This window comes from Apteryx mantelli, chromosome 13 (genome assembly GCF_036417845.1).
Source record: "Apteryx mantelli isolate bAptMan1 chromosome 13, bAptMan1.hap1, whole genome shotgun sequence".
NCBI classification, from domain to species: domain Eukaryota; kingdom Metazoa; phylum Chordata; class Aves; order Apterygiformes; family Apterygidae; genus Apteryx; species Apteryx mantelli.
This window is the reverse complement of record NC_089990.1, coordinates 7,252,226-7,275,303: the sequence shown is the minus strand read 5'-3', so window position 1 is coordinate 7,275,303 and position 23,078 is coordinate 7,252,226. Positions and strand designations below refer to the sequence as shown.

The 23,078-nt window shown below is 44.9% G+C and overlaps 1 protein-coding gene across 2 annotated transcripts in view; it reads left to right on the top strand.

Moving 5' to 3' along the window:
* FGF13 (fibroblast growth factor 13) overlaps nucleotides 1–23,078 on the top strand; it is a 253,869-nt gene that overhangs the window by 169,631 nt on the left and 61,160 nt on the right. The window lies entirely within an intron of this gene.

The following is a 23,078-nucleotide window of genomic DNA, read 5'->3' as shown; positions in this document are numbered from 1 at the left end:
AGCAAATAGTTACTTAATTAAAAAATTGTAATTAAATTAAATTACCTTGTTTTACAGCTGCTTCTTTACAGGGAAAGTGGAAGTGGGAGTATTTAATGATGCAGAGTCAGATTTGGAGTTTGAGTTGGAAGCCAGAGGAACAGCACATGAGATATTGCTAAGCAGCCGACTTCCAGGCTTGATCACCGAAAATGAACCTGGTCCCTTCGTACTGAAGCGCTCAGGATCTGAAGTGGTGCAGTCTCAGTGTCTTGGGGCCTCAGAGTGTGTACCCACAGCATTTAAGCCTCATCCAATTTTTTTTGCAACCTCTCAGGTAACCTTCCCAGTGTGTGAGGCACTTCCTAGCCTGGCTTGTGGCAGAGGATACACCTGACTTCTTTGGGTCACTTTTAAAGGAGGGTTGCTGGCAGGAGCCTGCAGTCTGGGTGAGCTCCCTGGGGAGCCAGCATGGCTCAAAGTGCACCCTGGAGACATTGGTGAAAGTTGCAGTTGTCACTATCTCTCCAAGGCCACTCTGGCCTTGAGTGTTAATTGAATATGGGGCATCTTGGCCAAAAATCAAGGCTGAGCCTCTGTTTCTCAAGTTGAAGAACAGGCAAGAAGGAGGCTCTAAAGCTACGAATGGGTAAAACAACCTGTGATGCAGGTATCAGAAGATGAGATTGTTGTGCTAGCCTTCATCCCCCATAGCTCTTCCTGACATCCTCTGGAATGTGCTTGTTCTGTGGTCTGAGCAAGGACATCTATTTCTGGGACCATCAGCCAGAGACGTTTTATGAGCACAGGATTCGTTCAACTGAATTACATGGCCCATTTCCCTTAATATCTGTGTTTATACCTAGACCAGGCTGGAAAGGGCAAATCTGTTTCATAGAGGATTGAAGTGTTTAAAATTTGGTTCTCTTCAGATTTGGAACAAAACATTAAACAACACAGTTCTCCAAGGAAGGGAGTGGATCCCTAGATTTGGGGCCTTCAGTCTGATGGCATCAGGCTGGGGACCCTGGATGCGGGGGGTATCTGGGATGTGAGTCTGGAGGACGAGTGCACAGGAGGCCTCAAAAAAGAGTGGGAACCAGTGAAGAAAACTGACCCACTTGATAGTAGGGTTTCATTACCAATTTATCAAGCTGAATTTTTTCTGCAGAGGATTCTGTATTTTCAAATCAGCAGAGTTCCTGAAGGCCCCTGACTCATTCACCAACATTTTCCCTTTGGCAGCTTTACTCTAATACAAGCAGTGAAATGGACAGTGAAATGTGTCATCATACTAAAATGGACAGAAATTATCCAGGTTATGAACTTTGTGGGTTTTGTGGATTTCTTTTTTCTTTGGGTCAAGATTAAGTGCAAATAAAGTTACTGAGCAATTTGCTGGCTTCAGATGAATTCGTCATAGGACTAGCTGAAAACGGTAATGGTGGTTTTGTGGAAACTTTCCAGTGAAATTTCCCTGGAGCAGGTATGCTCCTGCAAAGAAAGGGAAAAAAAAAATTTTGATAAGATGGCCTCCTCTAGTGGCAGATGTTTTCTGAAGATTTTTTGAGTGTTTGGATCATGTGGTGTTCCATAATAAGGAAAGTAGGCCAGAATGAAGTCTGCTTGGGTGCAGGGATATTTGCTCATCTTCTGTGTCCAGGGCTTATCAGTATTTTCCATAGTTTATTTCCATATGTTATCCCAGAAAATTAAAATAAGGATGGTTTGTACTGCTATAAAATACAAACAAAAATAAAGAATAAAATCTGAAGGATTAGATCCAACCCCAAGTTTGTGACAAATTAAATGACTTTCATCCTATTATTTTCCTCTGGTAAATAGTGAAATCATTCTTTTATTAGAGCTAATTTATTTAATATAAATGAAATGACTGTTCTACGAGCACTGATGCGTGTATTGATTCGGGCTGTAAAGGCATGCAGACTGCTGAGAGAAGAGCTTTCCCTGTAAGTTTTGTTTGCACGGTGCATTTGCTAACGGCGCTGGTAATGCAGGAACGGAGGAGTCGGAACGGGTCGCGCTTGGCAAGGAGGCACTGTCGTTTCCAAACCATCTGCTCGCTGCTGAACGCCGCATCCGCTGGGGTCGGGCTGCCTGCCATTTGGCCAGGGCAGGGCTTTGGATACGACTTGCTCGACCCTGACCTGCAACTGGGGTCTTGGGGATTTCCTCAGGTAGGGAGGGAGCCACCAAGTGCAACTCTTCAGGGCTGCTTGAGCCTCTGCTGAGGTGGATGGGAGGTGGCTTCCCTGCTGATCTCCTCCTCCAAGGAACTGCCCGTATCTCCTTGCAGTTGTTCTGACCTGTGATTTGCAGTGGGGTTTTTTCAAAAGCACTTTGGGGAGTTCGATGCATGCGTCTCAGGAAAAGGTAATGGGTTTATGCTCGTAATCTCTTAGGTGCTTCTGCAAATCCCATCACAAGTGCATGCTCAATGTCTCAGCTCTCTTCTCTCAACCAGCAAAGTAGATGGGGTTAGTCTTATCTTTGGTCTGTAATGAAAAATAAGGAAAACGGTCATTTTAGCTTTAGGAATTGCGCTCTGACACCTGGAGTACCAGATACGAGTAGGGTTGTGCTGCTTTGAGTGCCTGGATTAGACATTTGCTGTGCTTTTCTCTCCCTGTTGGTGAGTCAGTAGAAACTGTTTATGACAGAGATTTGCCAGTGTGGTAGAAATTTGCTTTCCAGGTGTAACAGTTCAGAATCATCACACATGGCTCATGTGAATACACAGGTGCCTGGATTTTTTGGTTTGTTTTCTTTTTTATTAATGTTTGCTCTTGTGTTTGTCAGCATTTGCCCGTTTTGTGCATGTGTTGCTCCTGGGGGTGTGATAAGATCGGAGCGAGGAGTAGGGTCCTTACTCCAAGCTGCTGCACAGTCATCCTGCCAAAAGCATCTGCGAATGCGCGGGCCTGCCGCCACCTCCCGGCGCCCGGCTGCAGCGTGGCGGCTGGCGAGAAGCTTGCTGCCTGCTCTCCTGGCTGGCAGAGGCTGCTGCGGAGGAGACTGAAGCGTCTGTGATTCAGGTCACTGCTGATTACACTGCTGATCATCCCGAAATAGTCCTGGAAAAGCCCCCAGGAGCAGTGGTTATGAGCAGAGAGTTGTTACTGCCAGGGGAGTTTGACATGAAATCAACTCGTGGAATAATCTGCGTATTTTCCCTGTTACTATTAGTGGTATATTTATTATTTGTATTCTGCCCAGCAGACTAAACGCTAGCTCTTGGGTTCAAACTTTTGAACTATGTCCGGTAGCAAATATAGCAAATTATCCTGATGTGTCCCACAGCAAGTATAGCAAATTATCCTGATGTGTTATAGCTCTTGAAGCACAGACTTTGGTTATGAAACCTGAATATGGGCTCTGTTCTTTCCTCTGCCTCACATTCAAATAAACATGGGCCAGTAATCTAACAGGTATTTGCCTCTCTTTTTTTCACCGTATATCAGAGATGGAAGTGACTCATGATACCTGTTCTTGAGTATGTTAGTGCTAAGGTACCTTGGATGATATCCAGTTTAGCTGTATTGGCAAAGCATGTCCCCTGAGTAATAGTAACGCTGCTAGATTACCTTCGAGACCCAAGATTTGCTGAATATCTGCACAGCGCCACGCCATGCAACATGGATTTGGCCTTTAGGCTTTTCCCTAGAAGCTAACCTGGTCGTAGATATTTCCTTTCCCTCCTGCAGCTGCAAAGTGATCTAACACAGATATCAGGTTGCCCTGGTAGGGCAGCTGGGAATTCGGTGTTGCCGTGCCCTTGTGCAATGCACAGGACAGCTCGAACAAGGGCTCTTCATTTCGGTGCGAGAGAACAGGCATTGCTCATTGATTCTACTTTGTTTTGCAACTTTACGTTGCTAAGAGGTTCTGAATAGAGTATACAATGCGATATTGTTTTCCAAATAGAATATAGCTTAAAAGCTTCAGGCCACTACTTACTCTGTCCTTCCTGCTTTATTCTCATGGCACAATACTGGGACATTGCAATCTCTGCAAAGGAAGCTCAAGGACACAAGCTTTTTACAGGCATGTAACAAGGTAGCTCTCACGCTTTTCTGTGTTCAACCCTATGTCTGACTGTGAACTTTTGCAGTTGAGCTTCCTTTGGGCTCAAGGCCTTGTCCTGAGTATTTCACCCCAGTTGTTGTGGCCACCATTGCTTAGAGCAGATTCTCAAATTTGGGGTGGATTGGGACAATTTGGGCAATTTTGTTGGGGTGGAAGGCCCAAAAACTGGGAGGTTTGCAGCTGTTTAGTTTCATGTGCTGAAAAAAATGGATTTAAAACTTATACATTTTTCATAAAAAGGGTTTTAAAAATAAATTTTAATAGTGATTTTAATATTTTATTAAAACAATAGATGTTTTAATCTCAGAACGCTTTTTAAACATGCTGCCCTGTGTATGGATGTGAACTGCATAGATGCTTTGCCAGCAGTGCTGCTCACTGTTCTGCAGCTTTGCAACTTGCACTTAACTCCAGAGGCCTGTTCAAACGTGCAGGGTCCTGGCATAAAAATACTGCCTTCTGCTCCCTGCGATTGTACCACCAGGTGGCACATGAAGCCAAGGAAAGAAAGCACTAGTGCCTGCACTGACTTCACACAGCTTCCCCTTAATACTTAGGAACTGAAACATTTCCAGCATCAGAATATTGAACAGATTCACTACTTAAGGTGATTTTTTTCCTTATTTTGAATTGTATGACATGGTGGTCAGGTTTTAAAAAAAAAAAAAAAAAAAAAAAGGAATGGAATGGAATCACAGATACTTCTGGGCACATATTAAAATATGGTATTTTTAGTAGTATAAAATATAGAATAGGACAAATTGAGTCATTTTGTTTGTAGGGTAAAAGTTAGAGAACTGAATGACTTTGCTAAAATATACTGATCAGTAATATGAAAATAGTCTACACAGAGCAACAGGCTTTAGAACCACAGAGGGCTGTGTTTGGTCTGGCTGCTCTGTAGTTCAGAGCACCCCGTTCTGTGCATTCCCTCTTCTCTGAGAGGCAAGAACCTTCTTTCAGTGATCATCTGTATTGCCCCAGAAGCTTTCTGCTGCAGCTGCTGTTGAACACTGCATGATGTAACCGTGGGACCGCTGAGACAGCAGGGCTGTGCCTGCTGGTCTGTATTCCACGTTCGCCGTTCTGCGGCCATAACAGCAACGGCACAACTGGAGCTTGAGCTCGTAGCCTCTTCCTGCCAGGCAAACTAGTTGGGGGAGTTGGGTGTTGGATTGCAGGGAGCAAGGGCAAGCCTAGTTCTTTTCTCCTGGAGGAGAAAACTTGCAAAGAAGGATTAATTGAAATAGGACCTCCTAATAGTTTGCAAGGTTATGATTCTGATCCTGTGTTGCAGTCGTAGAAAGGGGCTATTTTCCTGCCACATCAGAACAATAATGTGTGTCCTTTGTCTTGTACACATGCTAGTTGGTTTGGATGTGTGTGGGCCCCTATTTGAGCATGCACCGTCGCTGACATGCAAACTAGACGAAGTTTGGCTGATGTGGAAGACATGCACAGAAGGTAGTCCAGTGTGCTGCTAGTGTGGCTGTGGTTTCTGGGAGGAAAGTGCATAGAAAACTAGCGGCTGTCCTTGGTGCAGTATCCCCATACCAGCCCGCAGGGGCAACCACGGTGCGTGACACTGAGCACAGAGATCACTGCTTTCCCAGCATCGCCAGCCTGTGTGGGCTCAGAGCTGGTCCATACCCCTCTCCCTATGCAGTGGTGTGTTGCAGTTCTTTTGAACACTGTGGATTAGTTATTCTTCCTGCTGAAGTTGTGTGAAATGACGTTCATATCAAGGTAACATGGTGCTCAGACTCCTGTCGGGACCTGCCAAGTCATCAGTCCTAGTCCACTGTAAAGTGAGCCACTGCAGCACCTAATGCTATGGGTAAACTAATGAAGCTGTGTCTTAAAGTGATGGGGTTTGCCTCCTAACTACCTCTTTTGGAGGACTAATTTGAACTTGCCTCTTCGGACGGTTAGAAATCTTGTAGTGGCTATCGTAATTTTACCAGTGGTTGGCTTATACCAATTTGTTCTTGCACCAGCATAGTCTTTGGTCTAAAAAGCTGTTTTCCCTCCCCAGTATTTTCTCTAGTGTTGTATTTCTACAGAGCGGTCCTATCCTCTCTGTCCTGGTATTTGGTTAGGCTAATACAGCTGAGCTGCTTTTGCCACTTTGGGCAAAATAAGTCTCCATCCTAAACATCTTGGTCCCTGTCAGAGCCTGCTGAAGTTTGAATTTGTCTGTGGATGGAGCCGTATCCAGGGTTTCATATGAGCTCTCTCATGTGCCCTCTATAATAGCATACAACTTTCTTATTCCTGATCACATTCAGTTTTTTGATGGTCACATCTCACTGGGGATTCAGAGTTCTCCAGGTCTTTTCCTCTCCTGTCGTTTGCAGTTGACAGGCTCCCAGTTTACAGCAGAAACTTTCTTCTAGTACTTATCTGTACGTACAATCTGTATATACTTATATTGTTCATTCTGTTCTTGCTACTCCGGCCTTCAAGTTCATTCAGTTTTTCCCATTACAATGTTCTGATTCTCCTCTGCATTGACAGTGTCTCTTATTTACATCAGGAAATCTTATGACCCCATCATTTGCTAAGCCAAGCTCATCAGGGAAAGCCAAACAAAATTAATCCCCAAACTGATCCTTGAGAATCTCCCTGAGTAACTACCCTCAGCCTCGATACTTCTGCTTTCAGTATAGTTACCTATTATTTCTGTTATATCCAGCTCCTCTCTTACCTTACTAAAGCTGTATTAATCCCTGCCTGTTCTAGTTTAATGAAGGCTTTCCCATATCGTGTCATTGTAGAGGCACTGCTCAAATCTAAATCCAGAAATCTGCTGCATGCTCTTTGTAAAACCAGCCGGCTACGCTTTGCCTTTGACGGGCACACATTGCTGTTCCTCCTTCTTTCACGTCTTTAATCATTCCTTCACTTACAATTTGCTCTGTGGTTTTGCATTTCTCAAGCTGGTTCTGGGTGGCGTGTGGGAGCTTCAGCAGTGTGAGCGCAGGTGGTGGTGTGTGTCTTTGGTTGTGGTGATGCTCATGTCCACTCAGTCCTACTAACCGTCCTCCCCTCTGCGCCTCCCTGCGCACCGCCCCGTTCCCTCTTGTTCTCTCTTTCCTGGAGATCTGAAAAAACATAGTGACCGTTTGGTGTCCTCTGCAGATCTGAGTTGGATGTTTGGTCGTTTTTGCTTCATGGTTATACCTCCTAGCTCCTAAGAGTGCCTCACAGCATCTATTCCAGATGCTAGAGTTGGTCCAACACAGGTTTGTTCTGAACAGACAATTGTGCAGTTGTGTTAGTGTGTAGCTGTACCAAGGGTAATAAGTCCTGAACTTGGGCACAGCGCCATGCTAACATGACAACACAGCTTCCAGTTTGGAGCTGGCTCCTTTTCCATTCCTCTCTTGTGTTGCCCAGAGTCTTTTTGCACCAACATTTCAGTTATTTCTTGCTAACTCTGCCTTCTTTCCTAACTGGATTTTGGACAGTCATTTTCCTTTTCTTGTCTATCAGACTACAGTTATCACTGATAATAGTGCGCATTGCCCTTGCTGTTCATCCATTTTTGTCTGAAACTTGTCTACCTATTGATTCATCCTCAGTTATTTGATTTTTTTTGTCTGCTGTAAATTAAAGCCAGGTGTGGAGATTAAACAGCTTCTCCAAATCATCCCTTCTCCTTTCAAGTTCTTTACTGATTAGTCATCTGCAGTTCTTATAATGTGGCAGTCTCCAGTGGGTATTTCATAGCAAATGTCAGCTTGATTTTGTTGATACATAAGAAAAAAATGCAAAATGACTTTTTTATTACAAATTCTGCATTCAGTCCTTTTGCTGCAGGTCCTATACACAGTACAAAGTTGCTGTTTTAGATTAACATTCTACAGAAGTAATAGATGCTGTAGTCAAGGTAAGGTCTTAGCTGGTCTAAATCAACAAAGCGTAGGGATCTCAGTGGAGCCGTGTTGCTTTACGCCAGGCAGCTCTCGCCATGCGCTGAGCGCACAACAACTGTAAAGTGATCAGAGCGGAAATTAGACGCAAGGTATATTTTCCTCTTGTTAATAAAAACAGCAAAACCACTTGGCATGCAATGAAAAACCAGGTGGTAATAAGGGTCAGCTGAATGCAGGTTACATTTTCAATACGCAGCTCAAAAATTTTAGTGTAAAACCATAGAAATGATTCCGATTTCACTTAAACCATTCTTGAGGTAGCTGAAGAGGACAGAATACTGGCTTTAAATTTTAATGAGAACTGTTTAAGTTTGGGGGGATTGTCATTACAAATTCCTGCAGGCTTTGCAAAAAGGAGGTATATGGACTGGTACTTATGGGAAAAAGAACTACATCTACAAGCAGATTAACCTTGTTTATAATTTTGAAGGAGTAAGCAATGCTGCTGTTGGCTTCTGACTGCCTGTCGATAATCGACATGGTGACATAAAACCCATCAACTCGAGGTCAGTGGTTAGAAATCGACAGCACTCAGCAGGCAATTAGGGATGGGCTTTATTACGTTCCTCCACGTGGGTTTTTGTCGTCTTTTAGTGAAAATAGTGCCATTTCCAAGGAGAGTTCTCGGACTCAAATTTATTTTTGCCCACTGCAGTTTTCTTGGTGTTGTACTGCTTGTTTACTGGCAGCAATAATTTGGGGGAGGGGGGGTTAATAGTACAATTTATCTGGGTATCAGCAATACTCCCAGCTTGATTCTATGCAATTCTGGCCTAATAAATGGAAAAAATATTTGTTTAGTATAATTATTCTAAAATTCTGGAATTTACAGCAGGATTCTTTTTTGCATGCTTTTTGTTGCGAGTTCCAAATACATAAGCAGCAATGTGAATTAGTAAACACAAAAATATTATTTTGAAAGATAGTTTATTTGTGGTAAATTGACATGCTTCACCTTTTAGGTCCAGATTCAGTGAAGCATAAATGCTAAAACATGTTAAATTGCTTCAGTGACTTCAGGGGCTAGATCACTTTCAGTGGTGATTTTTGTATCTAAAGCCCAGCCTCTGGAAGATGGAGACTTGCCTGTGACTTTTGGGTCTCATCCTTAGCAAGTGTCATGTGTTTGCAAGCAATTGCGTTAGGAGGATTTAAGAAATTACTGCTCCTCAGCTGGAATGTAGTGCTTTTCCTCCTGATATACAGAGTGGTATACACACAACGCTGGTGTGTTGCACTGCAAAGTTAACCAAGATCATGCACGTGTGACTTGTGAACATGTCTTAGTGGAGGGAGCAGCGATTCCCAGTGAAGAGGGAAAGGCCTTTTTAAACAGCTCCTCCATACCAGCTCATAATTGTATGACCCCACTATGACCAAATCACATTAGAGGCAGTATTTGACTTTGAAAACTGACTCTGCTTCTAAATTGCATAAATCTCACCGATTTACCTGATAAGTGAGCATGGGCTCAAGCTGCTTTGCTGAACAAGGACGAGTTAAACAAGGTCTTAGTTCAGAAACAGAATATTCGAATCCAGCCCTTGATTAACACAATTGAACTCTAACTGTGGTTGTTTCACTCCTGAAAACTGCATTAGCAATAGCTGTTTTGGCCCCAACTAGAATATCTTATTAATAATTTTCACTAAATCCAAATGTCAAAAAAGCAGCTTTTCTGAAAATGTCTGAGTGGAGATTAAAAATATCAAAAGGTGTCTACTGGGTGATTATTTCAGAATTGTTAGCAAATGTAATTCTTGTAAGTGCTTTTTGTACTTGTAACATTTATGGTACATCAGCAATGCAGCTTATTTTATAAAGAAAGTATGATACGTTTTCTACCTCATGAGTATTGTTGAGCTATTCATATTGCAAAATGCCTTACAATAAAAGGTATCAACCAAACCGAGCACCAGGCTCCTATGGCTGGCGTAATGTACCACGGTGTCCTGTTACAGGCATTCTTTGTAATTCTAGGAGACAGAAAATAAAATTTGACACTCAAAAATAATAAGTTTAAGTAAATCATGTAGGAGAAGTGTACATTTATGTCCAAGAAATAGTTAGATGTTGCCAGAACAATACTGCTACATTATGAATCTTTAATGATCTCTGAAAGTCATAATGGCCTGTCACTAATGCCCATTAATGATCTCTCTATACCGCGAGTATGGGTTTGATGTTTCTGGCCAGTACCTTAGAGAATACTTTAAATACGCCTTAAACTTTCTCTGATCTACTCCCTGTGTGTCTGCTCCAAATGTAGACTGCAATTGTCTGGGTAGGAGCAGCTTGTAAGGAAGCATGGCTTTGGGGTTAAGAAAGTCTTATTCAGGTAAGATGTATTTAAGCAATATTTTTAAAGGAAAAACTAGAAGGTATTTCCTGGCAGTAATCCTGTGTAGAGATGATAAGCTATGTAAAGAAATTAAAGCTTAATATTTATTCAAAGAATGTGGTAGTTCTTTGACTGCATCAGTTCTTTGGTTACTCTAAAAATACACTATTTAAGGCAAGTGTTATTGTTGATATCTACTGATTGGAAATGTAGATATACTGAATATACTACTGAACTGGCAAATTTATTCTGTTTGAACAAAGTATTTCAAATGTAGCACAGGTTGATTTTATGGCCTTTTAAACATCTGTGCTTCATATTTCATAAATTTTGTACCCAAACCTTGTAACGGGTATAAAGCTAATTCTTGCTTTAAAGAAAAAAGACAATAATTCCAGTTCTGTTCTCATTGCCTTGCATGAGAGTACTGTGCTAACATTAACTAAAAACAATCTCGTTGTGGTGTTTATAACTTGAAAACCTTTTTCATACCAGAATATCAGCATTTCTGTATTCTTTTGCAAATATTTTAGCTAAAGGCTCATGGTGGTGTAACTTATTTTTCTTAATAGTGAAAAAGTATGTTCTCCATATTTTGTATATGAAATGATCAGATTACTGAAAGAACCAACGCCCTATGGCTAGAAGAGAAAAACAAATCCAAGGACTCCTGGAAAATGCTCCAATATCAAACAATAATCTGATTAGCAGTGCATACAGAGAGTTAGATATTAACTGTATTCTCTAGTACATATATCATTCTTTATTTGAAATAATGCAACACAAACCGTGAACAACTTCTGTGACATTGCATGCGGCATCCATGTTTTTTTCTCCTTGAAATTAATCTAGTAAACCTAAATAGAGTAAAGATAAGTATAGAATGTAAAATAAATGATCTGCAATGTTTTAACAGGTTAAAAGAAAAAGTGTTTGCACAATGTAATCAGTTAATATGTGATCCAGGTTTTTAACTACTAAATGCCTTGCTCTTGTTTTGCAAAAACAGAGTTAGTGTAGCATAAGAGCAGTAAAGCTGAAGTGGTTCTGAAGCAATCGCGGCGTTTGCTGGAGGGCAGCTTTTCTTTAGTGCGCGTCCTAGCTGCAGTATACCAAAGAAGTGCTACTGGCTGGTTGTGAAGCAGGGAATAAACCCTGTGGAAAGGCCGGGGTGCTCGGTCGCCCCTCCCGGCGCTAGCAGGTCTGCGAGCGCTGGAGCGAGCGGGCAGGGCGAGGCCGCCCGGGGCCGATCAGCACCGCGGAGAGCGCCCGCGCCGCGGCCCGCGCTGCCCCGGCCTGGCCCGGCCCGGCCCGGGGGCGCCGCCGCGCCTGGCCGCTCTCGGGCCCCGCAGCGCCCACCGCCCCCTCTCCGCCTGCCGGGCCCCGCCGGCGCTCGCGGGAGCCGGCTGCTCGTTACGGCCGGGGGGCACCACGTATGTTTGCTGTAATTAAATATCACCGGTGGCCGAAACGAAACCGGCGAAGAAAGTGAATGACCTTGCTGCGGCAGTGACAAGAACTAACTCTAGGTGTCCCTCTTGCTTCTGGTTTTAGCACTAATGCCATGCTTTGGGGTTTGCTGCTGAAAGTGCTGGAAGTCGGGGCTGTTTGTTTCTCTTGTAACTGTTTACAGATTGTTCTGCAGCATACTTCCTGTGCAGGAAACTCTGTATTTTACCCAAAGCCTCCTGAAAAGACTTTACATCAGAACTTTTTAAGTGAGCTAAAATTTATAGCAATAATGATTTAAAAATATAGTCACTGAGTAAGACATTTCCTATGTTACAGAGCTGGAAAAAAAGGAAGGGCTGAAGGTGGTGAAAGTTTTTCCAGCATTACCAGCTCTACTTTGATTCCCTGGTGTTTGTGCAACTCAGTATTGTTGAAACATCTTGGTTTGCGAGTTGGGAAGAAGAGAGGCAGGAAAAAAAACACCTGTGTTTAAGGGTCCATATTATGTATATAGAACCCCTATTTGCAGAGGTCTGAGCAAGTCCAATTCATGCTCAGTATGTATGATTGGGGAGTAGCTAAGGCCATACCTATGGGCAGGTCAGTTAAATAAAATACTAGGATTTTAATTGTACCAACTTCTGAAGCTTAATCTACTGGCTTCGTGGTGGTTTACAGTTAAAAATGCAGCTAGTTACCCAGTGTCTGTACAAGCAAATGTGTCCCTGTCATAAGCAAGAGAATTACAGTGCTCAGCTGGGGCAACTTCACATCTATTTCTGATTTCTGAGCATTGTTTCTCTGCATAGTAACAAAATCTTTCCATGCTTTCTGATGAGGTCTGACTCCCCAGAAATGTATCCAGCCAACTAATGTGAAAATCGGGAGCAGCAGCAGATGTTCTGCCATCAGCCTTCTTCTCTGAATTGACTTCTCTGAATTTCTTCTAATCTGCTGATGTATAATTTGCACATGCAATTGTTCTGGTCTTCATGCTTCAGACCTATTTAAATCCAATATGGTGAGTGCTGGCTGGTGGTCTTTGTTCCTGTTTTGCTAGTCAATGTTTCTTGTGAGTGTTGCTTGCGAAAAGGATGCTTCTAGCATATGCTAATGAATTTCCTTCTACTTATGATATGTTGCTTTTTTCATCTAAGATTCCCCACGTGATTTAGAGATGTCATCTTTGCTCTGCTCTTGCTAGCAGCAGCTTCTGCTAAGCCATGAGGGCCAGTTGCTGGAAGATGTGTCTTGGGGGCAGGAGAGGATGGGTAGTGTGACTGTGTGAGTGCCTGGCCAGTTTTTATATTCACTTCTATTACTGAGCATTGCCAGAAACAAGAGACTGAGCTAGGTGGATGTTAGTTAATTATTTTTGATGATGATCTATGATGATTCATAAATTAATCTATTACAAAGACGGTAGGTAGGAAGCATAAGGTAGATAATAGTCTGAATCCCCCTCCCCCCCACCAAGGGTACTTCGGTGAGATAGAGGTAGTTTTCCTTTATGCAGCTATAAAAATGATGGTGCTTTTTGGATGGAAATGAACTTGAATGGGCACGAATGAAGCTGTCTGGAGATGCCTTTTTCTCTTCTTTCTTGGCTGTACAGCCAAGATAGCTGGCTCAGATGAGCTTAGACAAACCTTACTTTTACATCACTGAAGTTAGGTGAGATATACTTTGTTTTATCACCATTATTACCTGGTGAATAGAGAACAGAATCTGGAAGTCTTAGCTTGTGGACCTTTTCCTAATTCTCAAGGCCACAGCTTCCCTCTGGTTAGTAGAAAATGAGACCAGCATTTTTGCTCAGTAAACTGGTTCCAGTTCCATGGCAATGAGCAGAGCAAGGCCCCACTTGCGCCTTTGCAGAAACAGCTGCCCCATGAGGTGTGCCAGCTCCAGTTCCTGGAAAGCACTGCCTCCATCCAAGAAATGGCCCTTTTGCTCAAAGTCCCTTTCATTTGTGACTGACTGTTCCCATTCTCCTTTGAGCTTGGTGCCATAATTTCTGCAGTCAGGTGAAAGTCACAGAAAACTGTTACTAGGCTCTTCTGATTTCAGCCCGGATAATTTGGTTTCATTCTTAGAAAACAGATGGGTCTCAGATCATTAACACAGCAACAGGAAGCAGTAAGTTTGGCATCCATCACATGGCTGCAGAGAATTGGGCTTTATAGTCCTGTGAAGTCAAGCAATAGGTCAAAACTTACCTTCTAAGCAAAGCAAAAACTGTGTCCATGAGAAGTCGGTGGCAATGCTTGGGTGCAGGTGACAGGAGGAAACCTCATAGAGGCTCCAACTCAGTGGAGACCCAGTGAGTGTCTGTTTTTGTCAAGCTCTTGACAGAAGATGAATCATCAGATCTATGAAGTGATAGAAAAAGATCTGTTTGAATAATGAATGTGATGTTCTGCGTCTGTGAAGGACTGTTTATGGTATTTTGTCATGTAGTAAAGTGGCCTTATGTTAAGTTTGACAGTGCCACATAACCCGCATGTCTAGTGTATCCTCTACTGAGATGTAAATATTTCAGGGATGATATGCTGTCATTTACACTGATGTTTCTGAGTGTCATCATGCTGCAAGGGGTATGAACAAACTTCTGCACATACTGATGTGGGAGGATCTTGAGTGTATTTGCTATGGCTTTGTGGTGGGCAGAGGGAAGTTGGCCTGTTGCTGCTGCAAGTTTCTGGCTCAGATTGGGTACCTGGAGACACTGGAATAACGTGCTCCTAATTTGGGAGTGCACAGAGTGCTGGGAGCTGATCTCTTGTGTTTGTTCTGTGACCTTTCCCAGGTGATTGGCACTGATCTTTTATGCACTGGATAGATGATTTTTTGTGGTTGACATTTTGAGTTGACTGAATATGGATTAACCTAGGCAAAACTATTTCTGTTTTTTAGCTTCAAACAATGCCCTCCTTTTCCAAAAATGTATGCTCTACCAGGGGACATGGTCAGATCAAATCCAGTTTTGACTGAGACTGCTCTGAAGGAATCAGAGTTCACAGCTGGGAAGGGGCAAAAAAAATGAAAAATTTCTCTGAGAATCTGAGAGGAAACTGGTGCTCTAGATCTGAGGTCTGTTGGCCATCCTGAAAGTTTAGCAGGGAGGGTCAGTCACTATGAAGAGGCCCAAATTCGTGTCTGAATCAGTGAAACTTGTCCTAGCAAACATGTGCAGATCTGGTAAGAGAACAGGATCAGGATATGAGAACCTTTTGTAATGTATTAGGTGCATAATTATTTTCTTAAACATCTTGGTAGTCTTAATGAGATGACTCACATGTTTCCAGACAGGGATGTGCTTCTCCTCTTTGCTGGGTAGGGGCCAATTTCTGCACTTCCAGCCCTGTGCACCACAGATTTATTCTATAACAGGGAGCATCCAGGGGTCTCTGGCCGGTTTTGGCATTCGTGATTCTGCAATCTGAGAAGACAAAATTCAACCAGTCACCTGCTCCCTTGGACTGCGGCATAGACTGTGCTTTCACGTGTGGAAGGAGTGAGCTCTTGTACGAATGAGTCCAATCAACATGTCTACACTTGTGTCACGGGAATTTATTTTGTTTTTTCCTGTTACTAATAGGACAGCAAAGTGCACTTTTGCAAAGGTGCGTGGCACAGGCACACACAGGAACATCCATTTCACCACTTACAAGTGCCTTACGGTCTTGGCATGCAGATACAGAGCTACAGCTGGTATAAAGCTGGTTATTAAAGTGAATGTTTACTATTAAGGTTAATTTTAAGGTAGCCCATTGGGTCTGTTGTCTAAAATATCATCAGATTTGATCTCTTGGTCTGGAGCTGCCTGAAGGCCCGGTTCTTCCACTAATGCTGATTACCACGTTGCACATAAAAATAAACCTCTGGATGACCTCTCAATTTGGCTCAAATCTGCTGCTGAACAGGGGGTAAAACTAGGCTTTCTGGGGTAATGAACTGGCCAGGAAACTGTACTCTTCCCCCTGCAAAAAGCAGAGAGCATCGTGGCATTTCCCATTCTGCAGAGCCACTGGCCAGCCACGGAGCTGGCTGCAGAAGAAAGGCTGAGTCATTTCCATGGGATGTCTCACGGAGGAGCTAAGTGATGCAAGGCTTGGGTCTGAACAGCTCTGTTTCCTGGTGAATAGTAATTCTGTTTACTTAGAAGAGAAAAAGTCACTGGGGGCCTCAGTGCTGCTGTGTCATCCCCGACTGGATAAAGTCTTGTTTATCTCAATCTGAAAAGGGAGAGCAGTGATTTTGGTGGCACTTTTCAGAAAATAGTCCTCTACTTGTTGGGAGTATTGGCAGTAGAAATAGTCCCTGGGTTTGACTCTGAAGCTTTTTTTTATTCTGTAGCAGCAGTGGCATGTTACTCAAGACATCACGAGAGCCTGACATCCCATGCCAGGCTGAAATTTTGTTGTCACACAGACGCAACTTCAGCCTTGTAAATGTAGAGGGGTGATTTGGGGTTGTGCTGGACTGAGTTGAGGTGTGGAGTGGGCTTGTGATTTTTCTTCTGGTCTCCATTTTCATTCAGTGCATGTTTTTACCCAGTATCTACTTGTTTATATAGGACCTACTATAAATCTCTAGTTCATTTTTGGCCCTTATCTATAGGGGAAGAGGAAATAATTGAACATGCAGTTTAGTCTGAGGCTGGTATATTTTGACCTACAGTACTGGCAGTGAGCTGCTGCTTTATGGGAACATGTCATGAGGATCATTAATGCTTCTACAAGGCAGAGAGGAGGTCGGGTCCCTGGGCAAGCGGCGTGGTAGGCTCACGTGCCAATCACCGGTTCACTTTAACAAGCAGCTGGAAAGTGCTGTCTCTCCTCCACGCGTTTCTTTCTTTGACAGCAACGCTACATCAATATGCTGCCTTACACTTGATCACGTCTGTTGACATTCACATGCTGAGACGGGATATGGGATCAGTTGGGAGGGGGAAGGAAGTTCCCCTGTTTGCAGGCAGCGCATCGGCTGCAGCGGGCACCTGCGCTACAAAGCCTTTGCATCTTGTCAAAACTTAGTTTGTTTCATGACGATACTGCCCACAGGTGCTCAGGATAGATTCAAACTTATGGAATACAGCAGTGCTCTGGGACCTGCCACAGCACAAATGCTTCAAGGAGATGGAGCATTTCTTCTGATTTGGCAAAACGGCCAATGGCAGTCAACCTGCACTTTGGCCAATGGTAGTGTTTTGATGCTTTTTCTTGCGGGAGCCAGGCAGTGAGGGTGACATCCGTATTTTTTTTTTTTTTTTTTTTTGAAAACCATGTCCTGTATTAGTCCTAGAGCTGATCCGGGTTTGGGACATTGAATTGCAGCCTTTAGTTTTACCTAAACCAGGCAACTTCTGAAGGCTCAAGTATGTTTTAATGGGTGAGATCTCTGTCCACTTGAAAATAGTGGAATTGCTGTTGGGTCAGATCCCAGCTTCAGGTCAGGACACTGCCCTGTCTCTGACAGTAACTCTACCAGATTCACAGTCTTACAGATCTGTCCCATCCTGATTTCTTAAGAGATGCTTAATTCTTGACTGAGATAAGGCTGAAGTTTTACTCTTTAGCTTTAAGTCTATTCAGTTACAAAAATCACACAGAAAGAGGACATATGTTCAAGGCATTTCTGGTTGCCTTCTACATTCATAAAGTGGCTTGGAATGCTATTTTATTTTATTTTACCTTTTTAGCATGGAGGGGAGTGAACAACTCTTGCTGTTCAAATAAAATAAAGCTGTTCTTCAGTTTTTTTATATCTGTAAAATTCAAGCAGTCCAAAGACTGGTCCTGTACCAAAGGCGTTTTCCCAATTAGATCTGCATTTTCATAAGCCATTTATAGTAAATGAAGACATGTTTGTAGGAGTACCAATAGATGGAGAGGTTGATCATGCAAAAAATCTGGATGACTGTTTTTTGAAACTTAAATCTGATTATGCATATATGCTATTTTTATTCCTCTCTTTAGTTATCTGTCAAGGAACATTTATGCAAATGAATTTTCTTTATGGATTTTAAGCAAACAGACTGGAATGCTGGCATAAAGAAATCATAAATACTGTTTTTATATGCTGCTTTTCCCCAGGTTTTTCAAGGTTAGCTGAATTCTGAGTTCTGGTTATCTGTTCTGAAAATGAAATATCATGCATAGGATGGATCACAAAGAGGTAGCTCCACTTTGGTCTGAAGATCAAATACTGCATTCCAAACTGAAAATTTCTATAAAATAATGGGTGAGCCTCAGGAAAAGCAGTCTTGTGACTGTACTGGAAGTGGAGAGATGGCAAAATTCATAGTCCATTATTGGTGAGTTGAGTAGGATGGGTTATTACTAATAATATCCAACTGGCTGTCTCTTGGGGCGGATTTCACGTGTCTTACATGAACTGGCAGACGAGGGAGTGGTGGAACTTGTGAATTACAGTTATTTTTACCCTACTGTTTAGCTTAAATAAGAAATTAGGAGTGCTTATTTAATACGAATATTTGGATGCCATAAAATGCTTCATAAAAATGAAGGAAAGTATAGGTATGTATGCATACACATGCATCATGCAGAAAAAAGGTATTGTGGATGGGTATGTGGGACTGCTGATTTGATATGCTGTATCAACAGTCAAGGTCTCAGGCCATGATGGCGCACATTGTGATTTCAGTTGGACATTATTTTCAGAATTTGTATCTTATGGGCATTTCTGTTGGTAAGGTCTAGGTATGTGGCATGTTTTATTGGGGCAGAAGTTCCAGGTGGAGGAAACATTTGGACCCGTTGTGAGCTATTTCTAATCCCACAACCGCTTGTAATGTTTGCAGAGATACAGTGAACCGCGTTTTAATTGAACTTTTTCAAGTGAAGAAATGGGGTGACGTGGTCCTCTCTGTGCACGCCTGTTCTGGTAGGGTGTAGCCCAAGGAAGGAGGAGAGGACACGTGGCTTTTCCATGGGTACACATAAGAGAGGAAGAAGGGGCAGATATACTGCAAAGCCTGGCGGAGGCAGAGATGTTGAAGGCAGCACTTGGGTGCACCTGATTGAGGCAGAAGTGGTCTCCATAAAGTGCTTGCTGTGGAGAGAGAGAGATGCTCCCGTGATCCCGCTGGGGAGCTCTCCCTTAGATGCTTTTCTTGCAGTGCCACCCACAGGAGCCCGTCTCGCCCCACTTGGGTGCTTCCCCTGCAGTACCACCCATGGGAGCAGCTGGCCAAAAGCTTGTTACCTCCGCATCCCTTCTGAGCTCAGCTACAGCAAGGAGCCAGCTCACAGGATGTACCACCCTGCTGCAACATCCTCAAGCAACTGCAAGTCCCCTCTGCCTCCGGGATAAACTGTTTGCATAGTTGTTTGCCCTCAGGGTTACACATCTCTGTCTTGTTTCTCATTTGAATTGGCCTTATGGGAGGTTCTGGCCATTGACAATGTGCTGAAGAGTGGTGGGAGAGTTACCAGCGGACCCCAAGGACCTCCTGCCCTCCTCTGTGCTGGGACGTGGACGCGGGCACGTTCTGCGTCCACCGCGCTGGGGATTGACCACTGTGTGGTCCCCGTTTCTGGCGTGAGGCTCTGCCATCCCCAAGGGGAGGGGATATAACCTGAGACCCTTCCCAGCCCTGCCTGGCCTCAGCGGTGCCCCGGGGACAGCAGCGCTGCCCTCCCGTGTCCCCCTGCTGCTGTCCCTTCCCCTGCGTGGCTCCTGCGCTCCTGGCACCGCTGCTGGCCCTGGGCCCCCCGTTTGCTCGCACAGCCCGTGCCCCCAGCACCTGGCCCTGGCTAGCTCAAGCCCAGCACCCTGGCTTTGCCCTGCTGGCGGGGGGGGGGGGGGGGGGGCAAATAAACCCTGCTGGCGTGAGAGCATGGCCTGGAGATTGAGGAACAGGGAGGTGAAGAGGGAGAACATGGAAATTGCAAGGAAACGGGTTTTCTAGTTTCTGCTAGAAACCAGATCTTAGAGCATGTTGGGGGGGGGGGGAGAAAAGGAGAAAGGCAAAAAGCCTCCAATAAATCGATGAGGCAGGAGGGGGGGGACCTTCCTGCAAAGCTGGGACAAAAGCAGGGGCTGAGCGTGTCCCCCCCACCTGCCTGCCTGCGCTGCTGTCCTGCTGCCCGGCCAGGTGGCCTGGCTCTGCTGAAGCCCTGGCGCTGCGTGTTTGCTCATCGCGGTCACGTCTGTTTGGGTGTCTGCGCCTCCGCGGGAGGCAACTCCGGTGCCGGCAGGGACCCCTGGCAGCCGGGCGGCTCTGTCCCCTGCCTGCCTTCGCCCCGCTCCCCGGGGCCTCTCTGCGCCTCCCTGCACAAAGAGCGGCCGGGCAGGTCTCCCACTCTGTCTTGCACTGAGGGAGGAGGAGGAGGAAGGGAGGGGAGGGAGGAAGGGTGGTGATAAGGGGCTTGCTGCGTCGCCTCGTTTCTGTAGCCAGCGCTCGGCTCCCGGGGTGCGCGCAAGCCGGTGTGTGCGTGCATTCGCTGCCTGAAGGCTGCTGCTGCTGCTGCTGCAGTGCCGGCGCTGCTGGCAGCGAGGCGTCAGGGGAGCTCTCGCTGTTTACCGAGTGCTTGCAAGTGTTGCCATGCAAAAGCCGAGCGCGTCCTCGGAGAGGAGGCTGCGCCGCCAGCAGCACCTGTAAGGATCCGAGGGGAAAAGGCTTCCCGAGGCGTGGAGCAGCAGGCAGCCGAGGCTCCAGGCACCAGTACCCCCTCCCCACATCTCCGTCGCCGATTGCTTTGGATGTCTGCTTAACGGAGAAAAGGAAAAAGGATCCAGAAAGCCCCTGCAACAGGACAGACCCTGCGGGAGGCTCACAGGTGTTTGCTGGGCTCTGCATGGGGAGGGCGGGGGCGGGGAGAAAAGTTCTCCGGAGAAACCAGGGCCAGGCAAAGATGCGATGATCTTGCACCAAGTGGATGTGCCGTGCCTGCATGCAAATAGCGTGTCTGGAGAAGCTCGGAGGGATGCCTTGCAAGCGCGCTGTTTGATCTCTTTCAAAACACTCATCTCTGCCCGAAGTTGGGAGGAATAAAAAAAAGCACCAGAAAACTAAAAGGGGAGATTCTCAGCCGACTGAAGCGTGTGAGCTAAACTGTTGCATCTCGAGCCGGGGCTCCGGGGCGAGCATCCCACCGGCACCTGCCTTGCTCCCGAGCCGTTCGGCGGTGGGCACGGGGTCGCGATGCTGGCTGCGGTGCCCGCGGCCGGCGAGCAGACCCCGCGCGCCTGAGCCGTCGGGGCCGTGGCGGCCATGGCCGCAGCCATCGCCAGCTCCCTGATCCGTCAGAAGAGACAAGCCAGGGAGCGGGAGAAGTCCAATGCTTGCAAGTGTGTCAACAGCCCCAGCAAAAGCAAGGGAAGCTGCGACAAGAACAAGTTGAACGTGTTTTCCAGGGTCAAACTCTTTGGCTCCAAGAAAAGGCGAAGAAGGCGACCAGGTTGGCAAGGGTTGTGTGTTTGGGGGGTGGTTTTGTTTCATTTAATGCAATCCGCGACGCTCACCAGGCATGGGGAAAGGGGGACTGGGGTCTCAGGGCTGGTAAAATTAAAATTAACATGTAGGTATTGCTACTCCTGGCTTCATAATCTGGTAGGTGTGGATACCAATCCCTTCCTTGTTCATGTTCATCTGTTTTATTTGGATAACACATTTCTGCCTCACTTGCACACACGTGTCCACCCATGTTCCGGTAACTCAGTAGCCTGTCTCTCCATTTCACATACACAAACACATGTGATTTGTTTGTGGGGGAGATGCTAGCAGGGGAAGCTGCCCCACACACACCCCCTGCAGTCGTATATTCCTTCTCTGTAGGTTCAATAACTTAGCAGCCTAGGGATCTGGGTTTGTCTGCCTGCTTCGCAGCCTGCCTCTGCCTTGCTTTATTATTTGCCAGTGATGTTTGCAGGAGAAGAGGCTTTTTGCTTTTGCTAGCGCCTTCCAGAGTTTTGCTTCGGTGCCCTGTTCCTTCCTAGGAGCCCCCTGCACGCGTGGTCCTCTGTGCCAGCGGTGCCAAGGATCAGGTGCGAGGGCTCGGTCCCTGATCCCAGTGGGTTTTGCCCATGGGAGGAGCAAAACCCTCTGGTAATGTTGCTCTTGCTTTGCTGTGCTGAGACACTGATCCTGTTAACCGCTTAACCTGTCTGCATTTCTCAGCAGCCACAGAAGAGGGGCCTCGCTCCAAATCTGCGAGCAGCTTTGCCATGTATTATTGCTAAAAAGCCAGAGTGGTGGTTGGGTTTGTTTTCTGGCAGCACGCTTACTAAAGATTGCTAATAGGAAGCAATATAGTTATGCAAACTGTTGTAAGCTTTACGCCTTCGGCTCCTATTAAAATGAAGCATAGTAGCAGAGCTCCCCTAATTTCTTTCATTATAAACACAAGGAGTCTTATCCAGACACGGGAAGTTTACGTTGGAAATGACACATCGTATCTTCACAGTACATTTGTCTCTGAATTAAGTTGCTTTGGAGCGAGCTGCGAAGAATACATCACCTCCTGACAAGCATAATTGTGGGAAATGGCTACAATGCAGATGTCATTGGGATTCAGTGGAAGTAGAGCTTTTTTTTTTTGCCTTTTTTTTTTCTTTTGCAATTACTCCTGGTGCATTACCTAGATATTTTCTTTAAATGACAGCAAATCCTGTTGCTATTTACTTTTCAGTCTAGAATGATCTAAAAATAATTTGAGGTATTTCACTTTCTAACTCTGGATATGAGAATGATTATGGAAAAAAAAAATTATCCAGACTGTGTGTTGTTTTGATCTTTCTTCTTCTAGCTGATGAGGTAATTACCTCAACCCTTATGGTAATATTTATTTTGCAGTTCCACACATTGTTGGATTTCAGGGTGTCCCCCCCTCCCTTTTCCATATGTTCGTTGAGTAGTTTATCACTTTGGATGCTCCATACTCTTTGGAGTGGTGAAGAATGGGGGTTTGTTTATTAGAGCTGCAGCAGTTCCCGTCGTAAACGTTTGCTGCTATATATTTAGGCTCTCAACTGTCACTACAGCTCTTGTTAGTGCTATCTTAGTAGCTCTCTTTTTCCTCTCCGTTTAAGAAATCACACCTTTTTTAAAAGGCAGAATACCCTCTTTGCCAACATATCCCTAATCTTAAATGAGATAGGGCTGAGCTCCTGAAGCCAAACAGCACGCTGTTGGCATTCGCGTTCACTGTAAGCAGATTTTAATGTGCTACCTGCATAACAATAGAAAGTGGCATTTAATCATTTTGGCAATTGATTTTCTAGACATGAATTTG